At 45.0% G+C, this 8,124-nt stretch overlaps 1 long non-coding RNA gene across 1 annotated transcript in view; it reads left to right on the plus strand.

The window, feature by feature from the left end:
- Positions 1-6,724, plus strand: part of LOC136372867 (uncharacterized) — a 34,883-nt gene extending 28,159 nt beyond the window's left edge. The window contains exon 2 of the long non-coding RNA XR_010745540.1: positions 6,539-6,724. This is a non-coding gene — a long non-coding RNA (uncharacterized lncRNA). The remainder of the gene's footprint in view (positions 1-6,538) is intronic.
- The last annotated feature ends 1,400 nt before the right edge of the window (positions 6,725-8,124 follow it).

Raw genomic sequence — 8,124 nt, forward strand, 5'->3', positions numbered from 1 at the left:
TTGTGCCCTTGCAAATGGGATGAGGGTGCTACAGACAGCAGCTAGGGTAGGCGAGAGGGGTTCTCTGTGCAGATGCAGCTCTGAGCAGTGGAATGTGATCCCTGTTTCTATCGGATATATTTGATGTGAGCATCTTCTTTAGCCCAGGTTTCCCTGCCTGGTGGTGAGTGCTGCTTAGCTAGCCAGGTTAGAATTGTCCTTTGAGAGGTGAGCACTGGGGAGGGAGCAGGTTTAGTAACTTGGGTAATAATTATTGTTAACGAGACTGTGGGAGAACAGTACAGGGTCACAGGAGTTTGTGGTTGTGAGGCATCTGAGGAGGATATTTGGGGAAGGGCAGCCTTATATTTGTGAGTACTTGGAAAAGCTGGTAAGAGAGCGGGAGATATTTGGGGGGGCAGGGGGAAATGGGTGTGGAGAAATGTGTGGATTCACCTTGGAATGGAAACAATGGGGATGAAAGTGTTTGCCTTTCCTCCCTCTTGTGCTTACCAGCCACCTGCAGAAGCAGTTCCCTACCAGGCACTTGTGCTAAATCCTTTGAAAGCTCCTCTTCTCCTTTGGCGATTATAAATGCAGAAAATGGGTGGAGGCAGAAGACAGGCTGTCTGCAGGGGAAGAGAGCAGAGAGGCCCCAGGGTTTCTCCTGGAGATGGTTTTTGTGAACAGCTGAGGAAATCAGGCAAAGCACCTCCCGCAGCCAGCAGCTATATCACAGGCACCCCTGGCCTCAAATGCAGTGCAGATAAATCAGAGTTAAAGTGCCTTTTTTAAATACCAAAGGCTTTTAAGTATTTGAGCCAGCCATCAAAAAGGTGACTTACCATCTCCATATCTTGAGCTCTTTGCATGGAGCCTGCATGCCTCCCTGGAAGGTGGGGCTTAGGCAAACATTAGCAGTACTGCTCAAATCAAAGGTAGGCATGAAACTTGTGACCTCCCTTATGCAAGATTCAGACTGGGTGACTCAATGGTCCTAAAGTCTTTGGGAGTGATTCCTGTGCTTTGCAACCCCAAAAGTTCATCCCCATCCCTGCTTCCCCCTGTATCTTCCAGCTACCAAGTACAGGTTTAGGGTTAGTGGAGGCTGGATTCTGGCTGCAGCCTCCAGGTTTCCTAGGGAGCAATAGCAGCTCCTTGATTTTTGTGCCACTGGTTAGTTATCCTTTTAATCCTATGGCTGTCGCAGTGAGATTTTAAGCATTTAAGCCCTAAAGGAGGAAGATGCAGGAGTGAGGGAAGGTATTGCAAATGCACAACCATGAACCAGTACCATGATGATGAAAACTTTAAACAAACCAGACAGGAGCTGAAATTTGCTTTCTGTTTGCAGGGAGGGCTTTCCAGCTCTTCTAGAGAGAATGCAGTCAGGGACTATGTCCTGGGATATGCTTTTGAGGTTTAAAGGAACCCAGCAGATGTGAATATCCTGGAATCAAGAAGCACAAAAGGAACCTGCTAGCATAATTATGATAAACATCAGTGGGTGTTTTCAGAGTGTCAGAACTGGGAGCTTCATTCCTTTGGCTCAAGTGCTTGTAGTCAGGAGAGTTTTGTGTGCCTTTCGTGGAGCCACAGACTGGCCCAGACTGGAAGGGATCGTCTGGTTCAGTCTTTTGTGGGAAAAGGAGCCAAGGTGATTGTAGCAACCTTGTCCAGTTGCATCTTGAATACCTCCAGTGATGGAGACTCCACCATCTTCCTGAGGAGATTATTCCAATGAGTCATTGATTGTTCTCACTATCAAATGCTTATTTCTTACAGTATGCTTTGTTTCTGTCCTGTGAGTGTAAATTTTTCTTTTATTCACTCTTGTCTGGATATGGTTTTTTTGATTTTTTAGCTGGGAAAAAAAATCAGAGTGGGTTTCTCAGTTTAACAGCATTTTATTCTGCTGCTTGTGATATGGATCTGGCACCTTTGCTGCACTTCAAAATCCACATCTGGGTAGTGATTCGATGCAGATGACCATTGGATGGTCCAGGGATGTCTGAGGCTGGACAGGCCTGACCACTGATAGTAGGGTATCTTGCTCTTTTTAGCACCCGTAACTGAGCCTCTTCTCTGTACCTCATTGATTTCTAGGCTTTTAGGTCATAGTGCTTGTTTAGTCTGACCTGGTGTATTACAAGGATTCCTTGAATTAATTTCCACTCTGCAGTCAGCAGTTGTGAATGGAACCGAGCATACGTTTTTGGGGAAGCAAGAGAAGAAAGGTGGAAGCATCCCATCTTATTTTAAAAATGGCTCATGTTGGATCCTTGGCCATGCCAATTGGAGGACTTTTCTCTCTGTTAATTACTTGCAGTGTTGAAAAATGGTATAGTTTTTGGTTGGTTTTCTGTTGAGCTTCAACTTTCAACCTTTGGTCTTGTTATGCCTTTGTCTGGCAGGCTGAGAGCACTCTTCTGACAGGTACCTACAGGCTGCAAAGTGCCTTTTAACTTTCTCTTTGATTGACTTCCTTGAGCTCCTTGCTACAAGCCTGGGTTTGTTCTTGTGGTTGTTCTCTGAACTCTCTCCAGTTTTTCCAGCAGTATCCTTGAAGTGTGGGTACAGGTATGAAACCTCACACTCCCATCAGCCGTGCCAGCCCAAGGCCCGAAGATAACAGGGCCTCTGCTGGTACGTGACATCCCTTGTCTGTGGAGCCAAGCACCATGGACCTGCCTTGTGAGCTCACCTTGGGCTAATTATGTCTTTTGCCTCAGCCAGTCCTGTAGGTCCTGTATGTTTAAAAAGTTTCCACGCACCCATTTCTTTAATATGCCAAGAGTCTCTTTAATCTTTTTGATGTGTTTTGTTTTTTTTTTTCCTTGGTTTGTATTCTGAAATGAGTTTTAGTTCAACCTTTCTCCCTGTACCAGCCACACATCAAAAATCTTTACAAAGCTGAGAGCTGCTAGGAATGTGTTTTATGGAGCTGGGGGAAGGTAAGTAGTTCTCAAGAGGGAAATAACACTGAGGTGTATCTCCAGTGCATGGTGGGACAGGACAAATGCATACCACTGGTTCCAAAGTACTGCAGGCTTTTTTGACCTCTTCAGATCTTGATGGATTGTTTTCTCCCATGAAGATTAACCATGGAGATGGTTAACCTGCAAGCCCTGTGCCAGTCAAACCTGTCACTGCTGGCTATGGAGTGTAGCACTAAGCTTCTTGGCTGGAGATTGAGGACTGGCTGGTCCCATTGGGGTTTGGGTCAATGCTGGTGAATTTCTAGATACTAGACACAGAGAGTTAAATGTATTTCCAGCTGAGGCATTTTTATTATTGGTTCTATGTTGTTTCTTATGTATAATGATTCAGAGGAAACAGAGGTGTTGATCTGATGGGGAACCTAGAAAGCTTTTTGGTAATAACATCCAGATGTTTCCTTAGCACATCTGCTTAAGCCACTGTTGAAGTCAATGCCTTCAGCAGTGCTGCTGGTGTGTTTTACTGCTTGCTGCTGTGTGTGATGCTAATTTATGAGTAATGCAGAAATGGAGGAGGGGGGAGTTTAGCAGCAGAAGCAAGGACAAGCAGCTGCCAAGGAAGCGTGGGAAAGGAAGGCAATCCAGACTGTAACCCAAATTATTCTTGCTTTTACCATTTGTGTAGGGTGTTTGGAAGTAGTCTTGCATGTAATTGTAAGTATGTGCCCCAGGTTTGCCTGGTTACAGGTCACTGTGTACCTGTGCTGTTGCAACTCAGCCATGTGGGCAAGACATTTGTCTGTCTGAACATTGACTTCAACTGAGAGCAGGGCAAGCTCTCCTTGTGCAGTGACTGATGTGTGAAAAGATACTCCTGCCTGTCCTCTCATTAGTGGGAAGCTGTTTCTCTCCCTGGTTGTATCTGTTTAGCACTTCAACACTGCCTTGCTAATCCCTGCACCAGGATTGTCAGCATGTGGTGTTCCTCCAGGGACAGTCAGCTTTGGGACAGCTCAGCTGCCTCATGCCAGGGCTTTGAGCAGCCAGGATGCTGCTGGGAGCTGTGCTTTTAATGTCACTGTGTCAGCGTTGTGCCCTGCCCAAGGGAATATTGCCAGCAGCCTGAGGACAACATTCCATCATTCCCAGTGCCCTGAGCTGTGCAGTGTCTTTCTAGGCTGCACACTCCAAGCCCTGGGTGACAGCCCTTCTGATGTGGACTCAGATCTGGGGAGCACTGCAGCTCCTTACACCACACTGCTCTTCCTCCTTCTTCCTCAATGACTTGTGCTGGTGGCTGATTTTCAGTGTCACAGAAGGCATGTCTCCAGAGCACACCAGTTTGTGGTGCTCACTGCAAAACACTGACGTGGACACCTGGTCTTGTGATGGCAGCCACAAGGTCTTTGAAGAAGAAAAGGATCTCATCTCCTCATATGAAGGCTCATTGTCACCTCTCTCCAGGGATGGTGGGATGATGTTAGAGGTTATGCAGGTTAAAATGGGGGAAGAAGGTGGAAACCTGTGGTTGGGGTGTGGCAAAGCCCTTCTGTGAGGAGGAGACGTTGGTGTGGTAGGTGCCTGTGAGATGAGTGGCCCAAAGGTGTAAATCTCATCCTATTCCTGTCTCTTCCTCTCTAATGAGTGACACAGCTCCATGAGCTGGCCAAGGATTGGCCCTTGTTTACCCACCATTGAGTGGCCCAGCTGGATGATTCACAGGGTGGAGGTGGACACTGGACAGCCCCAGAGGAGCCTGCAGCCCCTTGGTTTGTGTGTGTGGTCCTTCAGAGAGTAAAGACCCTGAAATAGCACTGCAGGTCTTGAAGCAGGAAAGACAATGTGGCTTGTAAAAGTTTGTCATGTGAACACAGAAAACAGCAAGAGATGGTCAGAGAGACACCTTTCTGAAGCTGTGGATGGCATTGCCACCCTCGTGGCTTGGAGCCCATCTTGTTTCCAGTTGCCATCTTCTTAGCTGTACCTCCCATGCTCCCAGGGCATGCCAGAGCCATTTTTTTTTCCACTACACCTTCTATGATCTTGTTTCTTCTGGCAATGAACCATGGTGCTTGGCTTCCCTAGCCAAGGTGTGTTTGAGCATCAGTGGCTTTGTACCTCCTGTGCCACATCCTGCACCCAAGGAAGAAGTTTCTTCAGCAGCATAGACCAGCTTTCCTGCTTCTCATAGAATGATATTATAGAAAGGCCTGGGCTGGAAAAGACTGTAGGGCAGGGGCCCCGTTTCACTGTTCATCTCTGTAACTAGGAACATTACATCTGGGTAGGACCAAGCTTCCATTGATACAAGAGAGCTCTTCTTTTATGAAGCTGAATTACAAGTTATTCCCAGCAGCCTCCTAAACCTGAGTTAGTTTCTATGTCACCAGCCCACCCTGGCAATCCTCAGTTGCTGGGTTGGAGTTTGCAGGTCCTCACTAATAGGGATAGTGCTGCTAGACTATTTTTCTGCAGCTCTTCCCACCCCTTTGGGTGGGAATCTTGTAGACATCTCAATTGTGTTTATTTTCCATCTCTTTCAAATATCCGTTTAACACAAATGAAGGGTGCTTCTTTCTCAGGACCATTATGCTGGGCTGCTTGTGTCTGGCCAGTGTCCAGTGGAGAAGCTCCTGGAGATCATGAAAGTCTTTAGTTTAGATAAAGTACCTAGATGCTGTGTTTCCATTTCTCTCTGCACACACAAAAAAGTGGCCATTTTTTTAAATAAAACTTAGAATTTAATCTAGCTATGATTCTGGAGTTGTTCCTGCTTCCTCAGGGGAGCAGTATGTTACACGCAGCAGAGCAGTATTTGCATTAGCATTAATCAACACACACTGTAGCCATTTTGGTAGTCTGTGAGAGTCTGTAGTTGAACACTTACATTGTCTTTAGTTAGAATTTACATGGAAAGCTAACTATATTGTATTGTGTATTAAAATCCACTTAATTTGATTAAAGTAGCTCAATGTTTCCTTTGTCGGCATTTGAGCTGACTGTTACTTTGTCACTAATCCTGGGCTGTGTTGCAGTTGAGTGCACCCTCAGGAGACAGCTTCAGTAAATCCTCCTTTTTGGGAAAAGTATAATAAAAATTTGGAGAGGATTGGCTACTGACAATACATCTAAACTTTCTGACTCTGTCTGCATTTTGGTTTGTATTTGAAAGGAGTCTCTGTTTCTAATGTAAGTTATAATACAAAATGTAAAAGTTCGTGACTGCAAAGGGAAATTTTCCAGCTGTTGAAACAAAGTGCTTCAAGTCAAAATGAGTTCCAATTCAGCAACCTTCAAAATTTCAAGATTTTTATATTTCTTTTGACTTATTCAGAATGGTAGAAAAAAAGAAATCAAGATTTTTAAATCCCACAAGGATGATAGAACTGCATTTTTCCGCTTTCTTTGGCATCTTTTATTCATCTCTGTTCGAGTAGTACCTTCCATTGGCTGAATCTTGAGGCAACAACAAGATGTTCTTTTGTCAGTACTGCCAGGTCGGGGTGTCCTTTGAAGGGTGAACCAGATATCATTCTCGATACTAGTAAAAATCATGTATAAAACCTGAAGGTTTGTCAATCTGTCCTGATCCAGATATTAAAACTGTGTTTTCTTTATAGGTGTATTCACTGTTTGGATGATAAAACTTGATGAGCTGCAATTTGGCTTGGATTACAGTATTTCTGAAGACTTTCTGAACTTGCCTGGCAACCCTCCCTCTAGACTTTGGGGACAGAGAAGCTTAAATTTATATTTCCAGCATCATACAGGGAGAAAGAACAGAGTTGGCTGCTTTGCACAAGTAATGAAAATCAATGCTGTGTTGCTCTTGGAAGGAGTAATCAAAAGCCGAAAAGCCTGGCATATAGATCTTGGTTTAGAGACAGATTTTGCCTGGAAAAAGTGTGTCCAGGGGAAGATACAGGAAGAAGGAGAAGAGGTGATGCTACAAGCCAACTTCCTTACCTCCAGTGGGACTAAAGCTTGGTAACAAGGTAAAAAAAAACCAAATGCAAAATGTTTTCTTTCCTTTGTACCTCATCAAAATATCTGTCAGACAAGAAGTGAGATGAGTAATGAGTCCATGCATTGAATAGTTTCTCCTACTGCCTCCAATCTCTGTCCTGTTCCTCATGCCATTTCCTTTGTCCTGTATCACCCATGCCTTGAGCAGACTTAGTGTAAAAAATCTCAACTGCCTTAGTTGTCCACATATCTAAGACTTAATTTTTCAGACATCTCTGTGCACACACACACACACTTGTTGTTTCTGGAGGGCACCTGTGCCTTTACTTTATGCCTGAGGAACTTGCTGCTCTGTTGTTGGCAGAGGGGATGACAAGTCTCTCACGCTGTTTGCGCTGCACTCTCTGCAGCTCCAGAGCAGGACAGTGATGTGTTTTCCAAACTGATGAGATACAGAGAAAGTTGAAATGTATTGGCTTATTGCATTGCTTTGTCCAAAGCCACAAGAGGAGAAAGGTAGAAAATAGAGCAAAACTACCTGTTTTAATTTACTACCTTCAGAGAACTGAAAAACATTTGTTGTGGAAAAGAAAGTTGAAGCATGATTTAGTTTTTAGTCTATTTCTTGCTGCAAACCTTTTTCCTCATAAACATGCATAACTCCTCCTGTGTTGGACCCTGGGCTCTGGAGTGCTGGAAGCATTACTTGGAGGAGAAGGCCAGCCAGGATGACAGAGGGGTGTCAGGCTTGGTCTTTTCCAGGGATACAACTCCATGGGCACAGCAGGCACACCGCTCTCCCCTGCTGCACCTCCTGCACTCTGTGCACTCTGAAGGCTCTGTGCTGGTGAGGGTGGAAAGGGTTCATCAGAGTCTTCCTCTGGGTATGTGTGGTATGTGTGATGTTGCCATGAAGGCCATGCCAATGTGTGCATGGGGACCTACACTGTCATGGCAATATTCCCTAATAAATTTGGCAATGATGAAAAATGCTGAACTGAACTCCACTGAGGTGAAAATCCCCCCTTTCAGATCAGAGATTTCCTGGCTGTCTCTCACCCTCGTGTCTCAGCGCTGAGCTGGAAAGACCATCATTTTGTATCAGAAGTTCTTAACCTCTGTGACTCATTCAGTTGTTGGTTTAACTGCTGATTTTTCCAGTGTGAATGCCAGTGACATTGGGTAGATATGGTGATGGGAAGGTACCATTGTCCAGGAAGCATCAATGGTTTTGCATCTA

Source organism: Sylvia atricapilla, chromosome 1 (genome assembly GCF_009819655.1).
Source record: "Sylvia atricapilla isolate bSylAtr1 chromosome 1, bSylAtr1.pri, whole genome shotgun sequence".
Classification (NCBI taxonomy): domain Eukaryota; kingdom Metazoa; phylum Chordata; class Aves; order Passeriformes; family Sylviidae; genus Sylvia; species Sylvia atricapilla.